Raw genomic sequence first — 14,187 nt, 5'->3', positions numbered from 1 at the left:
GGATCCTTAACCCACTGAGCGAGGCCAGGGATCGAACCCTCAACCTCATGGATGCTAGTCAAATTCATTTCCACTGAGCCACCATGGGAACTCCCAAACTTACAGTTCTTATTATCCTCCTTGGAGATGTCAATTTCTAGTTCCGACTCGGCTTCAAACACCAACGCTAAGTCCTCTTCTGGCTGCCCCCGCTCCACAGCCTGGAGGGACATATTAAAAGGAGGGACACCTCAGTCCCCCACCGGTGCGGAGGCGCTTCCCATCTCTCCTCATGCACTTCCGGTGGGAGCTCCCCTGCGCATGCTCCCTGGCTCTGGAGCGCCATCCTCTGCGGCTTTCTCACCCACTTTCGGTTAAGACCCTGGCTGGCCCCCAAACCTGCAGCCGAAGTCCTCGCATTCCTGTATCGATTGCGCTTTGGCACCGGAAGGCATTTTCAGGCCTCGCTTGAGGACTGCCTCGTCGTTTTTCACCAGGCAGGCGTGGAAGGGCACGTGCGCACAAAGGGGGTACTGAAAAGACGGGAAAGCTGGCATGTAGTTTGAGGGATGTTGAGGCTCTGTCCTGAGTGGAGGCCTGTGATGCCCCAAACTTCCAAGCAGTGCTTAGCTCTTCAGAACCCAGAAGGCAGAGTGGAGGGATGGAAGAGGAGAACAACAACAAAAAGGTAAAATTTCTGTTTTTTATTTATTTTTTTTAAAATTTTTACTTTTTAGGGCTGCACCTCCCGGCACATGAAAGTTCCCTGGCTAGGGATCAAATTGGAGCTACAGCCGGCGGCCTGCGCTACAGCGACAGCCACAGCCACAGCCACAGCCACAGCCATAGCCATGCAGAATCCAAGCTTCGTCTGGGACCTACACCATAGCTCACACAACGCCGGATCCTGTAACCCACTGAGCGAGGCCAGAGATCAGACCCGCATCCTCATGGATGCTAGTTGGGCTCCTTACTACTGAGCCACAATGGGAAATTACAAAATTTCTCTCTTTTAAAATCAATTACATGTTGGTTTAAATAAAATATATTATTAATGTTAATTCATCAGTTTCTTTTTACTTTTTTTTTTTTGAAGAGGAAGAAAAAAATAGCTTTATTACTTTTTCAGGCAAAGGAGGCCACAGCAGGCGAATGCCCTAAAGACCATGCCCTCTCTTTTTACTACTTTTAATGTGGCTATTAGAAAGTTTAGGAGTTCCCATCATGGCGTAGAGGAAACGAATCCGACTAGGAACCGTGAGGTTGTGGGTTTGATCCCCAGCCTCACTTAGTAGGTTAAGGATCAGGCGTTGCCATGAGCTGTGGTGTAGGTGGCAGGCGTGGCTCGGATCTCATGTGACTGTGGCTGTGGCTGTGGTGTAGACTGGTAGCTGTAGCTCCGATTAGACCCCTAGCCAGGGAACCTCCATATGCTAAAAAGCAAAAAACAAAAAACTTTAAAACGGCTTACGTTTTATTTCCATTGGACAGTGCTAGTTGGTATAAGGATACACTGCAAGGGTCCTAGCCCAGTGACTGACATGTAAAAAAATGTCTGATAAATTTTCTAAACATATCTTTACAGATTGCTTCTTTGTGAAAAGCTTTCTGCTGGTTGCTGAGGATGCAGCCATGGGAAAAAAAAGAACTGCCCTGTGGCACTCAGCTCTAACCAGGGAGACAGACAATAGGTAAGTGAAGGCACTTTCAGATCATGATAAATACTGGAAAAGAAGCAAAACAGGAGCAGTGGAACAGCAGGAACTGACAATGTCTCTTTAATGAAGGTGTCAAGGAAGACCTCTGAGCTGGTAGCATTTGAGCTGAGACCTGAAAGCCCTGGGCAGGAGGTCCAGGCAGAGGGAACAGACTTTGCAAAAGACTTCAAGTAGGATTGAAGCTTCTATAATTGAGGAACAGAAAAGAGCTCTTGTGCTCAGGAAAATGGTAGTAGGAGATAAATCTGCAGAGGTGGAGGTGTGGTGGCTGGCAGGTCACAAGGGCCTAGTAGGCTGTGGTCATTACTATTTGAATTTTGACAGGAAACTTTTGCAGCTGTATCCACCCAGTTCTTGCAATGAATTAAGCCGTCACACTCTAAGGCATCCATTGCATGTCATGAGTTAGGTCATCTCCTATTGTATTAGAGAGAGAATGGTATTAGCCAGTATCATCCTTAGGAAAGTGGAGAAAAAGACTCACTCATACCATTCTCTGTATGCCTTAAGCCTCTGCCAAGACACTGAGAAAGGCGGAGTGAGAGGATATTTAACCAAGATTTGAAAAAGATCGCTCTGACTGCAGGGTAGAGAGTGGATGGAATAGGGGCCAGGAGACAGGAATGGAAGCATGGAGCACTGCACAGTGGCTCAGATGAGCGGTGGCAGTGCCTTCCACTGGTGCTGCAGCCGCTTGGTGAAAAGTGAGTATGTATTTTGGAAGCTGGAACCAACTGGACCCGATGGATTAGACGCCGAGAAGAAAAGGAGAGAGGAAGGAGTCAAGAGAGTGTTTGGCCTAAGCAGCTGGGTGGGTACCAGTAGCGTGTATCGTGATTTGGATTCTAGTCCCAATTCTGCTGGGTGACTCTGGTCAAATAAGTGACTTACTGTCTGCTGAGCCTCAGTTTTCTCAGCTGTACCATGGGGGTTTCCGTGGCGGTTTGCATAGATCTGGCACGTGGTAAACACTTAAGCTGTTCCTGTTATCACCGTGATCATTCCTGTACAACTAGCACACTGACGCAGGTAAAAGCAACGGCTCTGAAACCAGTCAGACTTGAGTTGAGTCCCGGCATTGTCATGTGACCTTGGCAAGACCGATCATATCTTGGAGCCCCAGGTTCCTCTTCTGTAAAAGGGGTTAATGATGGTGTCCTCCCTCCAGACACAGTTGTGAGGATTCAGTGAGTCTTGAATATGAAGTGCTTCACCCTGGGTGTAGGACATAGCAATTGCTCAGTAAACAGGGCCTAAGTACTAGAGTAATTTGACTTTTCTTCTGTGTGTGTATTTGGGGAGCAGAATTATTACTTATCTTTGTAGTTTTTATGAAGTGCTCATTAGGAAAATGCAAACAGTACAGAATTATATAAAGTAACTGTTGAAAGCTGACCTACTTCCCATCCCTCTGACTCCCTAAGGAGCAGCTCTTGGCTGTTGCATAGCCTTTCCGAATTTCACACAGAGGCGCCTTTGTGCATGCGAGTTATGTTCCTCTCTGAGCACTCAGGCTCCAAGTCATACAGACCCAGGTTCTAGTCCTGCCCTTACCCCTCACTTGCTGTGAAATATTGGGGAAGATATTCAACAATCTAAGCCTCAATTTCTCTTTTTGTGAAAAGAAAAGCCGTGGCAGTATCAACACTGTGGTTTGGTAAGGAGGTGCTGAATAGTGACTACAGAGGGATTAGCATTGTGACTGTGTGTTTGGTGGTCTCAGGACAATTAGCTGCTCTCATTATATGTACTTATTTTAGCATAATGAATAGTGTTGTTTTCTTTATGCATTCTGCAGCTGTTTTCTCTCTCTCTCTCTCTCTCTTTTTTTAATGTTAGAAAGATTTAATTTCTCTTTATTGAGGTAAAATTGGTGTATAAATATAAATTTCAGGTGCATAGCATTATAACTTTTCATTTGTGTATACTGCAAAGTCATCACCACCATAAGTGCAGCTACCATCTATCGTCATACCGTTGATTCTGCATCTGTTTTTGTAGCTTAGTAAGATGTCTTGAGCCTCTTTCTACACCGAGACTCATCTTTATTTGATGCAAGATTAAGGAGGTGGACCCCTTGCCAACTCCTCATCCGTCAGTTTCTGCTTCTGAGAGGTTCCCAGCTGCATGTGAGGAAAAGAGGCCACAGCCTCTGTGGTGTTTGGGCCTCTTAGGCTTTGGAGGCAGGTAATAACCATGTCTACCCAGGAGGTGGCAGCCAATTCAAGAGAGGACAGCAGGTAGCACAAGGCAAGTGTGAGGCCCTTACAGCCTTTTACCTCTCTGACCGGTGCCCTTGGGACTTGCTGTGACTTCTGAGTTTGCATCTTGTTTCCTGCAAGGGGGCTGTATCCCTGAGTTCCCTTTTCACTAGGGAGCCTCAGGCAGAGATCACACTGTCCAGAGACCAAGCTAGTCTTAGATCTATGTCATTGTTGTACAGAACCTACTGTCTCTGGTATTTTGTACTGGCTCTGTGATTATAATACAGTTTTTTTTTTCCTTTCATTTGCCTCCTCTCTTTTATGGAGAGAGTCTATCAGCTATGGTAGATGGTTATTTTCTTCCCACCTCTCTCCCACTGTATACCTACTGCTCTCTCATTCTAGAACCTATTCCCCCTTCTTCCAGAATCTAAGCCCCCTCCTAGCACCAACCTCTTCTCGGTACTCTACTCATGCAAACAGTCCTACTTTTCTTCTTTTTTCTGCTCCAACCATGTTACAAAACTCAGGCATCCTCCTTGCTCACAGGTTCTTGGATTACTTACCCATGCCTGTATCTGTTTTCCTTTTTATGAGAGACCTTGTCTGGGATTCTTGAGGACCATTTCTTTGAGAGGTGACAAATTTTAAAATTTGTATTTGCAGCTGGAGAGGGTGTGGAGAAAAGGGAGCCCTCCTACACTGTCAGTGGGAATGTAAATTGGTACACCCACTGTGGAGAACATTATGGAGGTTCCTCAGAAAACTAAAAATAGAGTTACCCTATGATTCAGCAATCTCACTCCTGAGCATATATCTGGGAAAGATTAAAACTTTTAATTCAAAAAGATTAATGCACACCAGTCTTCATAAGAGCACTACCTACAAAAGCCAAGACATAGAATGTCCATCAACAGAAGAATAGATAAAGAAAATGTGGTGTATATATATGCAGATATATATTTTACGTACTATATATATAGCATGTAATATTACTCAGCCATTAAAAAGAATGAAATAATGTCTTTTTCAGCAACATGGATGCAACTAGAGATTATCATGTTAAATGAAGTAAGTCAGACAGAGAAAGACGATGCTGTCACTGACATGTAGAATCTAAAAAGATGATAGAGGAGTTCCCATCGTGGCGCAGTGGTTAACGAATCCGACTAGGAACCATGAGGTTGCGGGTTTGATCCCTGGCCTTGCTCCTTAACGATCTGGCGTTGCCGTGAGCTGTGGTGTAGGCCGCAGACGCAGCTTGGATCTGGCGTTGCTGTGGCTCTGGCGTAGGCCGGTGGCTACAGCTCCGATTCGACCCCTAGCCTGGGAACCTCCAGTATGCCGCGAGAGCGGCCCAAGAAAATGGCAAAAAGACAAATGAATAAATAAGTAAATAAAAAGATGATAGAAATGATGGACTTATTTATGAAACAGAAACAGACTCACAGATATAGATTCATAGATATAGAAAACAATCTTACAGTTACTGTTGCTGAAACTCTGTCCCCTGGTGCCAAATACAAATGTGGAGACAGAGTTTTGGGCCACAGCAGGGTAATGCTTTAAAGACTGTGCCCCACCTTAGGAGAGATTGGGAGGTGGTTTTATAGTTTGGGGAGTGAAAAATAGGGCCACAGATAAGGATCAGAGTAGAGGCAAGCTTTCATTCTTTTCAAAACTGCTGCTCAGTGGTCTAGTGGTCTTCTTTCTGTAATAAAGAATGCTTCATTAACATCTTCCATTTGTTGGGGGTTTTAATTTTACAGAAGAACTCAAAGATATTGTTATCTGCATTCCTTGAGGAGGGAGGGACCAGGATCCTGTCCCAAGGCTGCACTATTGTTTCTTGACTGCTCCTCCCTAGTCTCTGCATCCCCTCCCTTCCCTGATTAGCAGCTTTTTTTTCCCATAGCATATGGAGGTTCCCAGGCTAGGGTTGAATTGGAGCTGTAGCTGCTGGCCTACACCACAGCCACAGCACACAGCAACCTGGGATCTGAGCTTCGTCTGTGACCTACACCACAGCTCATGGCAAGGCCGTATCCTTTAAACCACTGAGCGAGGCAAGGGATCAAACCCGCATCCTCATGGATATTAGTTGGGTTTGTCACCGCTGAGCCACAACGGGAGCTCCTAGCAAATGTTTGAACCTGCCCTTCAGAATTCAGGGTCGGTCATGGAGGCTGAAGTTTACTCCCTAAAAACAGAAAATGGAGGCCACAGAAAAGCTTCTGTGCCCAGGAGCCCTCAGGGCCCTGTTTGGTTTCATTACCAAAGGGGATGTTGGTAAGGAATAAATTAGGAGTTTGGGGTTAACATATACACACTACTATACATAAAATAGATAACTGACAAGGATCTACTGTATAGCACAGGGAACTATATTCAGTATGTCAGAACCAATAATGGAAAAGAATCTGAAGAAGGATAACTCTACACCAGAAACTAATACAACATTGTAAATCATTGTAAATCAATTATACTTAAATTAAAAAAATTTTTTTTAAAAAGTCTTATTTGCAGAGGAAATGATTATTTGCCAGAACAATGACAGTGGCGTGGGCTAAATAGTCAGGAACAAGGTTGGTGATTTCTTTGGCACAGGAGAGTTCTTAGCAAGGATCATAATAATATTAGGACTAATAATAATCTATATCTGTTTGGCTCATGAGCTGTTGTCAGGATTAAATGAGATGAGATTCTGAAACCACTTTATATCATGTGAAACATCTTATAACTTGTTAGGTGTCATTAGTCAGCAAAAACACCCACATCCTACCCACACTGTAGCAGGAAGAACACTGGATGGAAAGTCAAGAGACCTGGGTCTCCTACCAACTCATTCAGAGTGAGTAGCAAATTTCCTTCTCCAGGGAACTGATTCATTCATTTGTTAAACACCTACCTGTGTCAGTAATGGTTCTGAGTGCTGGGGAAGCGTAGGTCACCCAAACAGGCAAGATACCCTGGAAGCCACATTCAAGAGGGGAAGACATGATAAACAAATAAATAAGCCAATAGCAATAATAAAGAATACTGGAGGCTAATGATGGTGGATTAAATACTTGTGTGTCCTTTGGGTGCCTCCTGAAATCACTCTGTATTGACAGTAAGAGATCTTTTTAAAAAGGCACTAGACCCATAAGGATAGGGAGAAGAGGCTGCAATGCCATGAAAACTTTCGAGGCAGGAAAGCAGATGAATGAATGGTAACTAAGTGGTAACGGATGTCGGAAGACCTATGAATGTTGAATTCCAAACCAGTAGTGGCAAAAGCCAAGACTCAACCAAGCTTCTACCACAGAGCCCACGGAAGGCTTGTGAACTGGTGGCCAGTGGGACCTCTGGAAAAGAGGGTGAAAGGCAGGCTGGGGGTGAAAGGCAGGCTGACATAAGGAAGATTGGTTGAAAGTTTATTTGAAAAGAGCCCCCAGATCTCTTCCCCAGTTTCTTGATGTGAGGCAACTGCTCCTCACCAGGAAAATATTGGAATGTTATCCTCTGGAGAAGAGAACACAGAGGGTCTTTGGGATACAGGATACCATATACAGGTGGAAGAGGGAGCAAGGTAATGTAAATCAGAGATTAAAAGAATGCTACATGTTGAGACCTCCCAGCTGTCTTTTCCCTCTGACTCTTAAATTTCTAGCAGTCCAACATTTTTTTCTTCAGAAACTTGGTGAGCCCAAGAAGAAAACCCCTAAGTATTTTTTTTTTTCTATTTATGGCCACACCTGCAGCATATGGAAGTTCCCAAGCTAGGGGTTGAATCAGGGCTGCAGCTGTGGTCTATACCACAGCCATGGCAACACTGGATCTGAGCAGCCTCTGCAACCTACACTGCAGCTTGCAGCAATGCCAGACCCTTAACCCACTGAGTGAGGCCAGGGAGCACACCAGCATCTTCGCAGAGACAACTTCAGGTTCTTAACCCACTGAGCCACAACAGGAACTCCAAAAAACCCCTAAAGGTTGACATTGGAGATTCCCAGCTAAGTGACCCTGCTGAAGTGCTCTACAGTGAAGTCTAACTCATGTGCTCACAGCCTTCATTCATTATTTAATACCTGTGGAAGTCAGCTTCTAAGACCACAGACAGTGATCCCACATCCTTGTTTTCATACTTTTGTAAAATCCACTCTCCTTTTCAAAATGGGCTGAGCAAAAATGATGGAAGATCACTTTGAAGGTTAGGTTTATAAAAAGATTGCCTTCTTCTTGACCTCTTGCTTTCTTGCTTGTTCTCATGGAAGCCAGCTGCCCAATCGAGAGGCCCACATGGTAAGAACTGAGGAAGACCTCCATCCCATAGCCAGCAAAGAGCCAAGGTCTTCAGTTCAAAAGCCCTCAAAGAACTTAATTCTGCCAACAACCACATTTTTATAGTGAGTAGTTTCAAATATCAAAAGTAGAAGGATAAGTACAATATAGTCTTGTCCATCACCCAGATTCAACATGTATGGAGATTTTTCCATATTTCCATTACTTTTCCCCCTCTTCTCTACCTTTAAAGTAAACCCTAGACACAATGTCATATTATTTTATATACTTTTTATGTATCTCAATCTCAAAAAAATTACCAGTCTCTTTCCTTCTCTTCAAGATAAGCAGACAACCAGGAATTACCAGATATCTGATGACAACATCTGATATAAAGAATAGAGACTAGTGAGGTCCCCAGTGGCTCAGTGGGTTAAGGATCTGGTGTTGTCAGTGCTGTGGCTCAGGTCACTGCTGTGGAGTGGGTTTCATCCCTGGCCCAGGAACTTCTACATGCCAAGAGCATGACCAAAAAAGAAAAAACAAACAAACAAACAAAAAGGTAGAGACTACAGGAAAAAAGGCAACTTGGAGCAGAGAGATGAAAATTCTTTAAAGAGATCAGAGTGGATATTATGACAAAGAAACAAAGTCAAGAATAAAAGAGAGTACCTGGATATGAGAAGTGATAGCAAAAAGGAAAAATTAACAGAAGGGCTGGGAGATAAACTTGAGGAAATCTCACAAAAAGTAGAGCAAAGAATGGAATGATGGGGAGTTCCCTTTGTGGCATGGTGGAAACGAATCCAACTAGGAACCATGAAGTTGTGGGTTTGATCCCTGGCCTCACTCAGTGGGTTAAGGATCTGGTGTTGCCGTGAGCTGTGGTGTAGGTTCCAGATGCAGCTTGGATCTGATGTTGCTGTGGCTGTGGTGTAGACTGGCAGCTGTACCTCTGATTGGACCCCTAGCCTGGGAACCTCCATAAGTGCAGCCCTAAAAACCAAAAAAAAAAAAAAAAAAAAAAAAGATGGAGTGATGGGATATGGGAAAGAAGGGAAAATTAGTAGGTCAGTCTAGGAGGGCCAATATCCCCCCCAAAATAGGAATAGGATTCTGAAAAAGACAAAATATAGAAAATGAAGGCAAGGAAATAATCACAAAATGTTTTTAGAGACTTTCCCCAAACTGAAGGATATTATTTTGCAGACTGAAGGAGTGAGTCCAAGTGCCTAGGGTGACAAATGAAATATTAGAATACTTTTGAGGAAGGAAAAGGACTCTATAAGCTTCCAGTAAGAAAAAAGGCCATAAACAAGGAATCAGATATCAAAATGTCTTGAGAATTTTCAACAAGACCGGTAGCTAGATGGCAATATGGCAATGCTTTGAAAATTCTGAGGGAAAATGGCTTTCAACTTAGAATTTCACACATAATCCATATTAAGCATGAAGGTGGGATGAAGACGTTTTCTGACATGCAGAGTCACAAAACATTTACTTTCTAGAGAAGTTATGAGGATATAAACCAAAGAAGAGAAACAAGAGCAGAGAGAAAAAAAAAAAAATAACTCTCAACTTAAAAATGTCCAGGGGTCAGCTGTACACCTGGCATAAATCACCACCAGCCCAGACTGGAGCAGATCAGCGAGTCCTGGGAGAGATCTCTTCAGGAAGGTGAAAACTGTCTCCTGCTAATAGCTCCAAAAGTGGAGATAAGACAGATGGCAAAGAGTTTGGGTGGAGTTAGTGAGCAATACGTAAAAAACTAAGGAAATGAAAAATAAACAACCTTCTAAATCAACTATACTTCAATAATTTTTTTTTAAAATGGGAAAAAAAAAGAAAAATAAGGCAGTTATTAATTCTGGGATGGAGGAAAGTTGTGCAGGGTATAAAAGTAACCATAGTTTACTATAGAGCTCCATTATTTACATAGTCACAATAATGTAAACACTGTGTATTGTTCTAACACAATTGCTTTTTTGCTTTTGTTTTTTTGGTCTTTTTGCCTTTTCTAGGGCCACTCCTGCAGCATATGGAGGTTCCCAGGCTAGGGGTCTAATTGGAGCTGTACCCGCTGGCCTACACCACAGCCACAGCAATGTGGGATCCGAGCCGTGTCTGTGACCTACACCACAGCTCATGGCAACGCCAGATCCCCAACCCATGAAGCAAGGCCAGGGATCGAACCCGCAACCTCATGGTTCCTAGTTAGATTCATCAACCACTGCACCATGATAGGAGCTCCTAGAATGACATTTTAAAAAGGTTGCCATATATACATAGCTACAGGGTACTAGATACTGTTCTAATTATTTTGTATGTACCATGTTAAGCCCACTTAATCTTCATAATAACATAAAGATATAGGTGCATTGACCCCATTTTTTTTTTTTCCAGTCGGAAAACCAAAGCACAGAGTGCACAGTGTAAGGCAGGATTCAGACCCAGTTGCTACTGACTGCTGCCCCCTGGAAACCCTTCTAGTTAGTCCAGGGGCAGAGTAGGTCTAGATAGGGTGCTTCTCAACCCTCTGAGTCCTGATGCCAGGAAATTGTGAACAAAATACAATGCCCAGATACATGGCATTTTTTGAAGTTTCTCAGGTGGCTCTGAATTGCAGCCAGGATTGAGAATCATGACTGGAGGCTTTTGAAGATTCCCTAGAATTCCAGGGTTCTGTGCACACACCGCCATTTCTGTTCCAGGCAGCATGGGATGGCTCCTGGTTACCTCCTCAGCCTCCTGCCCAGGCATCCTGCCCCCCCACCCCCAGCCATGGCTCCTTACCAGAAATCAGCTTTCCGTACTGGTCTCCCCTCTGCTCTCAGCACTTGGCTGTTCCATCTCTGCTTCCTTTCTTTCCCCAGGATCTCAGCTCAGTCTCTTCCTCCCTCCCCAGTGTTCTGCACTGGACCAGGGTACACCGCCTGAATCGTGAACCCCCTGCTTTCTCTTTGCAGCACAGGAACCAATTAAGAAGAGAATTTGCACATCTAGTTTTGAGAGGGAGTCTGGAGTCCTCGCCAGGAGTCAGAAGATTGTCTCGGTGAAGACTGGTGCATGACACGGCTCTGAGCCTCAGTTGTCCTTTTTGTTAAGCAGGGCAAAGCCGTGGGCTGTGCTTCAAGGGGCACTTTCGAAGGGCCTTCCCAAGCCACTCATTCATTGCTCAAAGTCATCCCCTACCCCGATGCTGTCTTGCTGGCTTCCCAGCCCTTAGCCTGGCCTCACAGGGTCTGTTTTTTTGTCTTGTAGACTGAACATGAGCTGCATGAGAACAGAGGTCTTGTCCTCCTTCACTGCTGTGTCTGTAGCACCTAGAGTAGGGCCTCACACCTAGTAGCCTCCATGTACCTTTGTGGATGAACAAATGTGTGCATTTGATGACATAATATCTGTGGTGGCACCTTAGAAACTGCTGTAGGCGAGTGTGGGCTTTTTATTGAAAACGCCTCGATTTGGGAGCAGCATGTTTACTTTTCCTAGCACTGTTTCCTTGAGGCTGATGGCGCTGGGGCTGACAGATGGCGGGGGATGGCGTCTGGGGAGAGGGAGCCTGAGGTTCGAATAGAGCTGCGGCCAGCCCCTCTGTGGGTAAGCTGCTGGTGGACGGAGAGCTGACCGCAGCCTGTGCTGGCTTCCTGCCCCCAGCACTTCGCATCTCCTACCTTATCAGGCCTGGGAGACTTCGCCAATTGGGTTACTGGACTGCTGCCTCTGAGGGCTTAGAGATCTTTGGCCCAATTTCCTGGCTGAATGTGCAACTTGTAGATGAGAAGTGTCCTCATTTCCTGTGACTAGAGAAAAGTAATGAAGAGGAGAAAATGGGGCAAAAGTATCTAACCACAGGCGGTAGATAAATCGGAGGGGGCAAGAAAGAGAGAGAGCAAGAGTTAACACACACCTGGAGGAAAGGACTGGGGAGTTAAAGGGAATGGAGTTGAAATCTTGCCCCACGTTTCCCTTTAGACCCCTCCAGGCTTGCCGACACCTGCCTTCTCCAACCACTGTAATCCCCACGAAACCGCACTTCATGTGAGCTCTGCCTGTGTGGTCAGTTGAGAATTTCTGAGGAAGGGGCACCTTAGCATCTTTTTCCAAAAAAGGGGAAGTGAAACAGTCAGTGCCAGGTTCCTCTTTCCTGCGGATTGGGCCCCCTGGTCAGCCTCAGTCAGCTCCCTCCACCCCTGTTTCCTGGTAGCGGCTCTAGGCTGCTCTCTGTGTTATTCATTAACCAGGCACTAATATTTCTGTTTGCCCATCTGTCTTCCTGCAGGGGATTCAGAGGAGTCCCGCAATCTAACCAGCCACACGGATCCTCTCAGATGAGGCCCAGTCAGCCACACTGAGCTAGTGGGTGTTGTGTCAGGGAGAAAGTTTACTCCAGTAGGATTGATCAGTCTGCCAGCTGAGCATACGTGCTGGGAGGTGCGGCCAGTGATATGCTTGAACTGGCTTTCAAGAGCCGATGGTTTAGCTTCGCATGCCAAACCCGTGTTCCATGTCTTCACCTTGATAGAAATGGGCCCTGGAGGGAGTGTGCACCCGCCCCAGAGATTGGCAAGTGCTGCAAATCAGGGCCTTTGCTATCCTCTGTCTTCTGTCCCCTGCACCCCCTTCCCAAGAACCAGCACACGCTGGGGACCCTTGACCATCAAGCAGACGGATGATAATGAACAAGGCTGCCTCCTGGCTATCTGGTTCTTGGACAGCCAATTCTAATGAAAGAGAAAACAGTTCCACTTTCAGGGAGCTTCCAGCCTGATGAAAACTCTCCGTGTTTGCTGTAATACTTTATGGTCCTTAACTCTGCTGTGCCTATTATCTCCTTGATCCTAAGAGCCATCTCCCATCAGTGATAGGCACAGATCATCCTAAAATGGAAATCAGATTATTTCACTCTTTTGCTGAAAACCCCCCAATGGCTTCAAAAACTCTTGCAATCAGTTCGTATTTCTGAGGCCTAAAAAGGCCTAAAACACTTTGCATGGTCTGGTTTCTGCCGACTTCCCCGACTTCCTCGTTCACTCATTCACTCTCTCCCCATTTCACGATATTCCAGCCCAGTGGTTCTCAGAGTGTGGTCCCTGAACTACCCACATCAATATCCCCTGGGATTGTTAGAAATACAAACTTATGGGCCCAGTCCCAGACCTGCTGATTCTGAAGCTGTGGGGAGGGAAGACCCTAATCTGTGTGTTAGAAAACCCTCCATGGGATTCTCAGACATGCCTGAATTTGCAGGCCACTGCTTTAGCCCCACTGCTCTAGCATCTCTCTGCCCTTGAGATGCTCAGGTTTTCTCTTTCCTTAAGGCTTTTGCATCAGTGGTTCCTGTTTCTAGAATGCTCTTCCCATGGGCCTCTGTAAGGCAGCTCCTCCTCATTGTTTAGGTCTCAGCTGAACATCGCCGATTCAGGAGGACCTTCCAAACATCCTCAATCCCTCCTTATGCTTCCTTCCATACCCCTGTTTTGGTCCATTCGTAAAAACCATTTGCCGCATTCTGACATGACCTTGTTATTTGTGTACTGGCTTATTAACTTTTCTTCCCCACTAGAATGAAAACCTCAAGAGGGCAGGTATCTTGTCTCTTATGGATGCTGCATCTCCAGCCCCTAAAAAAGTATCTGGCTTATAGTAGATAAAAATAAGTGCATATTTGTTGAACAAATGAATTACCAATTTCCTAGTAAAGAAATGGTTTATATATCAAGTGACTTGAGGAAGATCAAATGCTTGTTAGTGAGTAGTTAAAGCTTCACCTTGAAAGTCTCAGAGTAGCACCAGAAATTTTCAATCACTTTGCAGCAGGAGCAGCCATATCCTTAAAACCCTGGGAATCTCTGAGTTGGGAGGCTTCTGGCAGTTAACTGGCTCAGCCCTTATTGGATGTGTGAGTTCCCTCCATGTCCTAGGTTGAGTGTTTTCTCTCTCTTACTTCAACATTCCTGGAGGCTGGGGACTGATTACCTTGTAGAGCCCTGGCTGGTTAAGGTGTAACTCCCTGCTTTTTT

The 14,187-nt window shown here is 45.1% G+C and overlaps 1 long non-coding RNA gene across 1 annotated transcript in view; it reads left to right on the top strand.

Annotated features, from left to right (window-relative positions):
• Window positions 1-300: 300 nt before the first annotated feature.
• LOC146402338 (uncharacterized) overlaps window positions 301-14,187 on the top strand; it is a 42,112-nt gene continuing 28,225 nt past the window's right edge. Inside the window, exons 1-2 of the long non-coding RNA XR_014806187.1 lie at window positions 301-667; window positions 1,565-1,670. This is a non-coding gene — a long non-coding RNA (uncharacterized LOC146402338). The remainder of the gene's footprint in view (window positions 668-1,564; window positions 1,671-14,187) is intronic.

The sequence above is a fragment of the Sus scrofa genome, chromosome 6, assembly GCF_054392235.1.
Source record: "Sus scrofa isolate SSC_HxYL_T2T_F1_AM1 chromosome 6, Sscrofa_HxYL_maternal_Yorkshire_Landrace_v2.0, whole genome shotgun sequence".
NCBI classification, from domain to species: Eukaryota; Metazoa; Chordata; class Mammalia; order Artiodactyla; family Suidae; genus Sus; species Sus scrofa.
The sequence above is the reverse complement of the archived record's forward strand: the minus strand, read 5'-3'. Positions and strand labels throughout refer to the sequence as shown.